Below are 10,050 nucleotides of genomic sequence, written 5' to 3'. Positions count from 1 at the left end.
ACTTCCTGTCTGCATGACCTCAAGCCCGCATATGGGAAGCCCATTTATGAGGCAGACTGACTGTATATAGAATCATAGACTCATAGAATCATGGAATCATAGAGCTGGAAGAGACCCCAAGGGCCATCCAGTCCAATCCCCTTCTTCTGCCATGCAAGAACTCTCGGTCAAAGCATCCCTGACAGATGGCCATCCAGCCTCTTTTTAAAGACCTCCAAGGAAGGAGTGTGTTCCACTGTCGAACACCCCTTACTCTCAGGAAGTTCCTCCTAATATAAACTGTTGTTGTGTACCTTCAAATTGTTTCTGACTCATGGTGATGCAAATGTGAACCTATCACTGGGTTTTCTTGGCAAGATTTGTTCAGAGGGGGTTTGCCATTGCCTTCCCCTAGGGCTGAGAGCCTGTGACTTGCCCAAGATCACCCAATGGGTTTCATGGCCAAGGTAGGAATCAAAGCCTGGCCTCCAGTCACAGCCCAACATTCAAACATAATTTTGACACAAGTCAAAATCAACTTGATGGCAAATGACAACACAAAGGCCTACAGGGCTTAACATATCACAGCCAACACTTTGAAAGTCGCCTGGAAACAAACTGGTAGCTAATCAAGCTGTTTCAACCAAGGAGCTATAGGTTCCCTGTAACTGTCTCTGGTTAGGACTCTTTCATATGGTACAGTCCTATCTCACTGAGGTTCCCATTCCACATTGAATCCATTCACACAGAGGATGAAAAAATATGTGAGTCTTCTCTGCAAGTGCCTGATAAATACCTGGATGTCTTGGATTTACCCAATGAAGTGCAGAAGGATTAAGCCTTCCGATTTCTGAAAGGCAGACTCCATTCCAGGAACACCTTTTCAGCTATTTTCGAGGAGGCAGCGTGGGCAGAGAGAGGCCTGAGGAGTTAAAGGCAAACCTGTGCAGCTGATGTATTCAAAAAGCATTGTGATTATCATTTTTAAAAAACATACATAATAGCAGCTGTGCCAACATGATCGGCACATGTGTTCCCCACATCGAAGGAGAGGGATCTCGGCTTTTGGCAGGTTCATAAAAGTACGTTGGCGGATATAATCCACTCCAGGCTGAGGGTCACCTTACTCCTACCCTCCAAATGGGAGAAGCCTGATTTGCATATTATGCTAATCGCTCGCCCAGTCTGCACTTTCTCTTCGTATTTTTTTAACAAAGAATTGGGGACAGACTCATCGGTAAGAATTTAAGAAGTGAAATCTACCTGTCCATATCTAATGTTCTGAAACTACAGCAAGGTTGGGAATCATGCAATTTCTGAGACATTGTTGGACTGCACCTCCCATCTTTTTTCACACTGGCTCTGCTGCTTTGGGCTGTTGGGAGTTGCAGTCCAACAATATCAGGGGGGCTGCAGGATCCCCATCCTTCCCTTATTGCCTAAACCCAGTAACTAGTCATAACTATTGGAGAACCACTGAATCAATAGGAAGTACATGAGTGTTGACTTCTCACATCCTCATTCATTCAACTGGGTTTAAAAAATGGATTTAGGGTCTACTGACCAAAAAACAGCTTAGCTTGGTGGACTGTGAAGATGGAAGCTCACCAATGGCTTCTGTTCATCCTGGAGAAAAGAGACTAGTAGGATGCCACAGGGTTATTTTTATCAGTGACTTATAGAATCATAGAATCATAGAGTTGGAAGAGACCGCAAGAGCCATCCAGTCCAACCCCATTCTGCCATGCAGGAAATCCAGATCAAAGCATCCCCAGCAGATGGCCATCTAGCCTCCATTTGAAGACCTCCAAGGAAGGAGACTCCACTCCACTCCGAGGAAGGAGTGCATTCCACTGTCAAACAGCCCTTACTGTCAGGAAATTCCTCCTAATGTTGAGATGGAATCTCTTTTCCTGCAGCTTGCATCCATTGCTCCGGGTCCTAGTCTCTGGAGCAGCAGAAAACAAGCTTGCTCCCTCATCAATATGACATCCCTTCAAATATTTAAACAGAGCTATCATATCACTCCTTAACCTTCTTTTCTCCAGGCTAAACATCCCCAGCTCCATAAGTCGTTCCTCATAGGACATGGTTTCCAGACCCTTCACCATTTTAGTCGCCCTCCTTTGGACCCATGGCTCCAGTTTCTCAATGTCCTTTTTGAATTGTGGGGCCCAGAACTGGACACAATATTCCATGTGGGGCCTGATCAGAGCAGAATATAGTGGCACTATTACTTCCCTTGATCTAGACACTATACTTCTATTGATGCAGCCTAAAATCACATTGGCCTTGTTAGCTGCCGCATTGCACTGTTGACTCATGTTCAACTTGTGGTCTACTTGGACTCCTAGATCCCTTTCACATGTTGTCTCCTTCCACCTGGTATGAGGTCTTCTTCTCTTTCTACTGCCTTCATCCTTCCCTAGCATCATTGTCTTTTCAATGGCTTCTCATGATGTGGCCAAAGTACATCATCTTGGCTTCTAGGGAGATTTCAGGCTTGAGCTGTTCAAGGACCCATTCGTTTGTCTTTTTGTTTTCCTCAGCGCTCTTCTCCAATGAATTAATTTTCTTCTTATCTGCTTTCTTCACTGTCTACCTCTCACATCCATACTTGGTGATGGGGAATGCAATGGCTTGGATTATTCTACCTTTAGTGCCTGTTCTTTCATAGCTGACGTTCCCATTCCTAGTCTTCTTCCAATTCCTTGACTGCAACCTCTGCTCCGATCATTGCTTGATCCAAGGCATGAGAACGCTTTTACTATTTCGATTTCTTCATCATCTGTGTTGAATATATGTACATTTTCCATGGTCAATATTTTGCTTTTCTTAATACTTGCCTATGCACTTTCCTCTTTGACTTTGTTCAGTAATTGCTCCACATCTTTGCTATTTTCTCCCAGCTTGTCTGGTGTTATCTGCATATCTTAGATGGCTGATATTGGAGTGTGGTGGAATCGCCTTCTTTGGAGGTTTTTAAACAGAGGCTGGATGGCCGTCTGTCTCAGGGGTTGCTTGGATGGTGTTTTCCTGCATGGCAGAAGGAGGTTGGAATGGATGGCCCTTGAGGTCTCTTCCAACTCTAGGAATCTATGATTCTATTCAATGATTCTATGATATACCTTCCTCTGATCTTCACTCCACCTTCCTCTGCTCCACCTACGATGTTTTCTCCAAACTGAACAAGTGGGGTGATAAAATACAGCCTCATCTAAACTATACCCAGGAATATACTAGCCCAGCTGGCCTCATTAACTTGGTATAGTTTACTTAAGATGGAGAAGAGTGTCTCTGGCATTTCCTTTCCCTTGGGTGCGGAGGATCCCATGGGCAGCCAAAAGGACAACCAAGTGGGTCCTGGAGCAGAACAAGCCAGAAATACCCCTAGAAGCCAAGATGACAAGACTTTGACTTTGGACATATCTTGAGAAGGCATGAATTGCTGGAAAAGACAATAATGCTAGGATAGGTGGAGAGAAGTAGAAAGAGAGGAAGGCCACATGCCAGATAGATGGAGTTTATTAAAGAGACCACAGATATGAGTTTGCAGGAACTGGGCAGAGCAGGAGGGGATGGGGAGGGGGGCTGGAGATCATAGAATCATAGAGTTGGAAGAGACTACAAGGGCCATAGGAAACTCTCCCAATTAAAGCATACCTGACAGATGGCCATCCATCCTTGCTACAAAGACCTCCAGGAAGGGAACTCGAAGGAGCATCTTCCACTGTCAACAGCCCTTACTGTCAGGAAGTTCCTCCTAAGGTTGAGTGGAATTCTTTTTTGCCGGTTGCATCCATTGTTCCGGGTCCTAGTTCTCTGGAGCAGCAGAAACAAGCTTGCCCCTCATCAATATGACATCCCTTCAATATTTAAACAGAGCTATCATATCACCCTTAACCTTCTTTTCTCCAGGCTAAACATCCCCAGCTCCGTAAGTCGTTCCTCATAGGACATGGTTTCCAGACCCTTCACCATTTAAGTCGCCCTCCTTTGGCCATGGCTCCAGTTTCTCAATGTCCTTTTGAATTGTGGGGCCCAGAACTGGAACATATTCCATGTGGGGCCTGACCGAGCAGAATAGTGGCACTATTACTTCCCTTGATCTAGACACTAACTTCTATTGATGCAGCCTAAAATCGCATTGGCCTTGTTAGCTGCCCATTGCACTGTTGACTCATGTTCAACTTGTGGTCTACTAGGACTCTAGATCCCTTTCACATGTTGTCTCCTTCCACCTGGTATGAGGTCTCTTCTCTTTCTACTGCCTTCATCCTTCCAGCATCATGTCTTTTCAATGGCTTCTCATGATGTGGCCAAAGTACATCATCTTGGCTTCTAGGGAGATTTCAGGCTGAGCTGTTCAAGGACCCATTCGTTTGTCTTTTTGTTTTCCTCAGCACTCTTCTCCAATGAATAATTTCTTCTTATCTGCTTTCTTCACTGTCTACCTCTCACATCCATACTTGGTGATGGGGAATGCAATGGCTTGGATTATTCTACCTTTAGTGCCTGTTCTTTCATAGCTGGCCTTCCCATCCTAGTCTTCTTCCATTCTTGACTGCAACCCTGCTCCGATCATTGCTTGATCCAAGGATGAGAACCTTTATATTTTGATTTCTTCATCATCTGTGTTGAATATATGTACATTTTCCATGGTCATTTTTGCTTTTCTTAATACTTGCCTATGCACTTTCCTCTTTGACTTTGTTCAGTAATTGCTCCACACTTGCTATTTTCTCTCCCAGCTTGTCTGGTGTTATCTGCATATCTTAGATGGCTGATATTGGAGTGTGGTGGAATCGCCTTCTTTGGAGGTTTTTAAAACAGAGGCTGGATGGCCGTCTGTCTCAGGGGTTGCTTGGATGTGTTTTCCTGCATGGCAGAAGGAGGTTGGAATGGATGGCCCTTGAGTCTCTTCCAACTCTAGGAATCTATGATTCTATTCAATGATTCTATGATATACCTTCCTCTGATCTTCACTCAACTTCCTCTGCCCACCTACGATGTTTTCTCCAAACTGAACAAGTGGGTGATAAAATACAGCCTCATCTAAACTATACCCAGGAAATACTAGCCCAGCTGGCCTCATTAACTTGGTATAGTTTACTTAAGATGGAGAAGAGTGTCTCTGGCATTTCCTTTCCCTTGGGTGGGAGGATCCATGGGCAGCCAAAAGGACAACCAAGTGGGTCCTGGAGCGAACAAGCCAGAAATACCCCTAGAAGCCAAGATGACAAGACTTTGACTTTGGACATATCTTGAGAAGGCATGAATTGCTGGAAAAGACAATAATGCTAGGAAGGTGGAGAGAAGTAGAAAGAGAGGAAGGCCACATGCCAGATAGATGGAGTTTATTAAAGAGACCACAGATATGATTTTTGCAGGAACTGGGCAGAGCAGGAGGGGATGGGAGGGGGGCTGGAGATCATAGATCATAGAGTTGGAAGAGACTACAAGGGCCATCGCCAAGCGAAACTCTCAATTAAAGCATACCTGACAGATGGCCATCCAGCCCTCTGCTTACAGACCTCCAAGGAAGGAGACTCGAAGGGAGCATCTTCCACTGTCTAACAGCCCTTACTGTCAGGAAGTTCCTCCTAATGTGATGATGGAATCTCTTTTCTTGCCGTTTGCATCCATTGTTCCAGGTCCTGTTCTCTGGAGCAGCAGAAAACAAGCTTGCTCCCCCTCAATGTGACATCCCTTCAAATATTTAAACAGGGCTATCATATCACCTCTTAACCATCTTTCTCCAGGCAAACATTCCCATGCTTCCCTTGGTCACCCTCCTTTGGACATACTCCACATCTCATCCATAGGGTTGCCATGGGTTAGGTCAATGGGAAGGCAGTTACCAACAACAACAAAGGGTTTAACAGTTGACACACAACAGAGCCCCATCACCTCCCCAAATTTCCAGATGTTGCCTGGGATGAACCAGGTTCTGTGAAGTTGAAGGCTTTCATGGCCAGCATCCATAGTTTTTTGTGGGTTTTTTCGGGCTATGAGGCCATGTTCTGGAAGAGTTTGTTTCTGATGTTTCACAGCACTGTGGTTGGTTATTTCAGAGTGCTGCTTCATTACAACAGGGCTGTCAGCCATCTCTGACTATGGCTGGGTATTATCACTTTCTTCTCTGTCTTCATTTAAGGAGACCTCCTCCAGGAAAGCCACAACACTAGATATAACTTGGTTACACATTCCTTACCCCACCTCCAAAAATGTAACCTGTTGCAGGTAACTATATTACATATCACTTCAAAAGTCTGATACTTTGCAAGATATGTTTTTGAGGTGTTAACAATGTACATCACTGTAGAGCATTCATAAATACACCTCTAGGTCAAAGGACTTGATGTAATGGAAGAGTGAAGGGTTGTACAAATTCCCTTGCATAAGTCATCAGACCTGCCTGAAGTTCCACATTTTCACGTAATACAGAAATTGCCATTTTCCTGTCACTATATACCAAAGGAAGGGTATTTAGTGGGAAGGCAAAGGCTTTCATAGCCGGATTCCATATTCTTTGTTCGTTTTTGGGGCTTGTGGCCATGGTCTAGAAGAGTTTATTCTGACATTCACCAGCAGCTTGTGGCTGGCATCTTCAGAGAATGCTGGCATGGAAAGAAGTGGGGTATAGTGTGTGTGTGGGGCGTGTGCGCCTTGTGTGTGCACATGCGCATGACACACACACACACACACACAGTTGCACTCAATTCACTCAGCAGGCAGGGAGCAAAACTTGCCCTCCTTTGCAAGCAACCGCAAACTGTGACCTCTCCTAACTCATCTGTTCTTCCCCGTTAACAACTTTTGCCACCTTGACCACACTCTGATATACGTGTCCAAGTTTTGTTCTGTGAAATATTGGAGGCTATGGGAAAGCAGAGCGAAGAGCACAAGTCATTTGAAATGTGGCTGGAGGAGAGTTCTATAAATACTGTGGACGACTAAAAAGACAAATGAATCAGCTTGAGAGCAAATCAAGTCTGAACTCTCCCAAGAAGCCAAGATGACTACACTGAGACTGTCATTTTTTGGAGATATTAAGGAGAAGACATGACTCACTGGAAAAGACAATAAACTCCTGTAGTAAGCGCAGGGTAGTAGTAGAAAAGAGGAAGATGGCATTACAGGTGGATTAACTCAGCCAAGGAAGCCATGGGCGCTGCCCAGTGTTTGCAAGACCTAGGAGGGCTGTTGATGAGACCTTCTGGTCCTCTTTGGAGATCCCAAGTCATTTCAGAACTTATAATGACCCTAAGGAGAACCTAGTGTGGCATTTTCTTGAAAAGGTTTGTTCAGAGGAGATGTGCCATTCCTGTCCTCTGAGGCTGAGAGCATGCCACTTGCCCAAGGTCACCTATTGGTTTCATGGCCAAACTGGGAATGTGAACCCTGGCCTCCAGAATTGTAGTCAAACCACAAAACCACCACACCATGCTGGATCTCTTAAAGGTGGAAGTTGACTTAATGACAATGAAAAACAACATGGTAAAGCCAACAGAGGACTTTTGGGAAGTTCCAAAAATAAAAGGCTGCTGTTTTGTCCCTTTGTCCTTCGCTTTAACTTTGCGTGTGTTTCACGTTTGCAGAAACATCATCTGATCAACTTCCGGCATTTGCAGTTTTTTCTAATTTAAAGCCCATTTCTCAGAGGGATTTTGCTAGTGAATAAGGTCTCTGTCTCTCTCCAAAACATTCCTTGCCTTCCATCATTCCCTATCAGACCAGTCAAAAAAGATGGTCCTCTTCTTCTCAGGTGATTGTTGACCCTTTCCGTTCCAAAACTCAGAGCATCCAAATTCCTCTCTCATTTTAATTTTCCCCCTCCCATTGTACCATTGAGGAGAACTTGGCCACCCACACCATTCATCTGGCCATTTAGAGCACCTAGCACCTCCCTTGCAACCCCACGTATCCTGTGATGACCGCCAGACCACTGTTCCACAAACTGTGGCCAAAGAAATTAAGCTATTTAGCCAAACCCACACTTGTTGAGACTCTTCCAAGCTATTGTGGGGGATCTCCACCCCAAAACAACTTTAATTTGAGAAAAGGCAGTCAAAAGTGAGAAATAGCTCTTCTAATACATGGCCAACATAGCCTGAAAAACCCATTAAAAACTATGGATGCCAGCCGGTAAAGCCTTTGACTCACATTGAATAAATATCACTTCTAGGCCACAGAAGGGCCCTCCAGAGCTCTAGAGAAGCCAAAATGGTGGCAGAAGGCAATTCTTTTTGGACCATACCACCCCACCTCACAAATACCTTTTCTAATATTGCCTGTAGTAGGGTCACCATTAGAATCATAGAATCACAGAGTGGGAAGAGACCCACAAGGGCCATCCAGTCCAACCCTCTTCTGCATGAAGGAACTCAAAATCAAAGCATCCCCGACAGATGGAGTAGAAAAATGACTTGAAGGCACAAACACCTCAACAATACTACCTGGCCCACCTTCATAACACTCTCTCTACAAGCACACACACAAATTACACATCTCTGCTAATGCTTGTGGTAGCAACCTGGATTAGAAAGGGATCATTTCTCTCCCATTTTATTCATTTGGTATTGATATTTCCAAATTAATTGCTCAAACCGAGAGAAGCCGCCGAGAAAGTGGAGTCATGATAGTTAGAGTGACTGGAAAGCTGTTGGAGTGAAACTGAGTAGCTGAGTCTAACTACCATGGGCAGATATCTCCTTCTCCGTAGACCAGCCGGAGAGCGAGAGGGAGCCCAGCGGCACTCAGGGTTGAGGGCTGGTTCTTGCACAGAGTCCACCGAGAGAGGAAAAATCCTTTTGCTCTTTTGTTCTAAGAATATGGAAGGCCTCTGACTAGGAATTTGGCAACCAACTAGTTTTGCAATGGTGACCTTTTTAATGTTGCTTTTTGGACAGACTTGTGAGGAAGAGAATGAACAGGGAGGATACAGATGAACGGGGAGGATAAGAACCTCACTGGGCTCCCTTTTTCGGGATAGAAAAAGACCCTCTATTAGAAGCCCAAGGAGGAACTATTCAACTTTTAAACAAGTTGCAGGTCCTCCATTCTGTCCCCAGTTTTGCATCAAAAGCATCCTCTATTTCAAAACCTGGACTTCCAGCACTTCCAGAGTTTTCTCTGGGATGTGTGTGCATTTTTAGTGAGCCAGTGTGCTGTAGTGGCTTAAGGACTCCAGATCTAGGATTCTGGGAGACCAGGGTTTCAAGTCTCCACTTAGTTGTAGAAACCAACGCATGATTTGGGTAAGCCACGCTCTCTCACCCTCAGAAGAAAGCCACGGCAAACCTCCTGTGAAGAAATCTGATCAAGGAAACACTGGGAGAGGATTGCCTTAGGGTCTAAAGCAAATCACTGATCAGGTTATATGACCGTCGTTGCTATTTGAAACCATTTCTGATCCTACTTTGATCATTTCTGTCGTGATAAAGTGAGGCAAATGCAAAAAAAAACCTCCCCAATTTTTTCCAGACACTATTTTCTTAATGGTCCTTTTGAAAAGAACGATTCCGAAGCGTGTTCAACAAGTGGGAACGAAGGCTCTGAATGGCATCATTCTCGCAAGGGAGGGTCTCGTGGCAGAGGGTGTTGACCATCCCTCCTTGGTTTTTGGGAGGCCCACCATTTCTCCCTCTCAGCGCTGCCTTTGTGCTTCTGGTGTGAATGATGGGCGCGTGATACTTTTAAAAAATAAAATTGATAGAAGATTCGATTCACTGATTTTGCAACTACTTTCCTCACTGACTGCAAGTAGTTGCAAAATCAGTCAGTCGAATCTTCTATCAATTTTACTTTTTAAAAATATAGTTCCCAAAGCCGGGCTGCCGCTTACGTCACCGATGACGCACAGATGACTGACATGCATTTTGAAGTGGTGTAAACTGTGGGGACGACAATTGTGGCAAAAAGAAACAATTACAGAGGGATAATGAAAAAACCACCTTCATAGTGGGAACAGCGGATCTTTTGGAAGATTGCGCCAACAGAGAGGGAAGGCAACACACACCAGTTTAAATGAAGTGGGGATGAGCCCTTAGATTTACTATGGGTTGATGA

General features: G+C 44.7%; 1 protein-coding gene across 1 annotated transcript in view; it reads right to left on the bottom strand.

Annotated features, from left to right (window-relative positions):
• PDE2A (phosphodiesterase 2A) overlaps positions 1-10,050 on the bottom strand; it is a 528,828-nt gene that overhangs the window by 362,593 nt on the left and 156,185 nt on the right. The window lies entirely within an intron of this gene.

This window comes from Sceloporus undulatus, chromosome 3 (assembly GCF_019175285.1).
Source record: "Sceloporus undulatus isolate JIND9_A2432 ecotype Alabama chromosome 3, SceUnd_v1.1, whole genome shotgun sequence".
Classification (NCBI taxonomy): domain Eukaryota; kingdom Metazoa; phylum Chordata; class Lepidosauria; order Squamata; family Phrynosomatidae; genus Sceloporus; species Sceloporus undulatus.
Note: the sequence above shows the minus strand (reverse complement) of the source record. Positions and strands in the feature narration are given on the sequence as shown.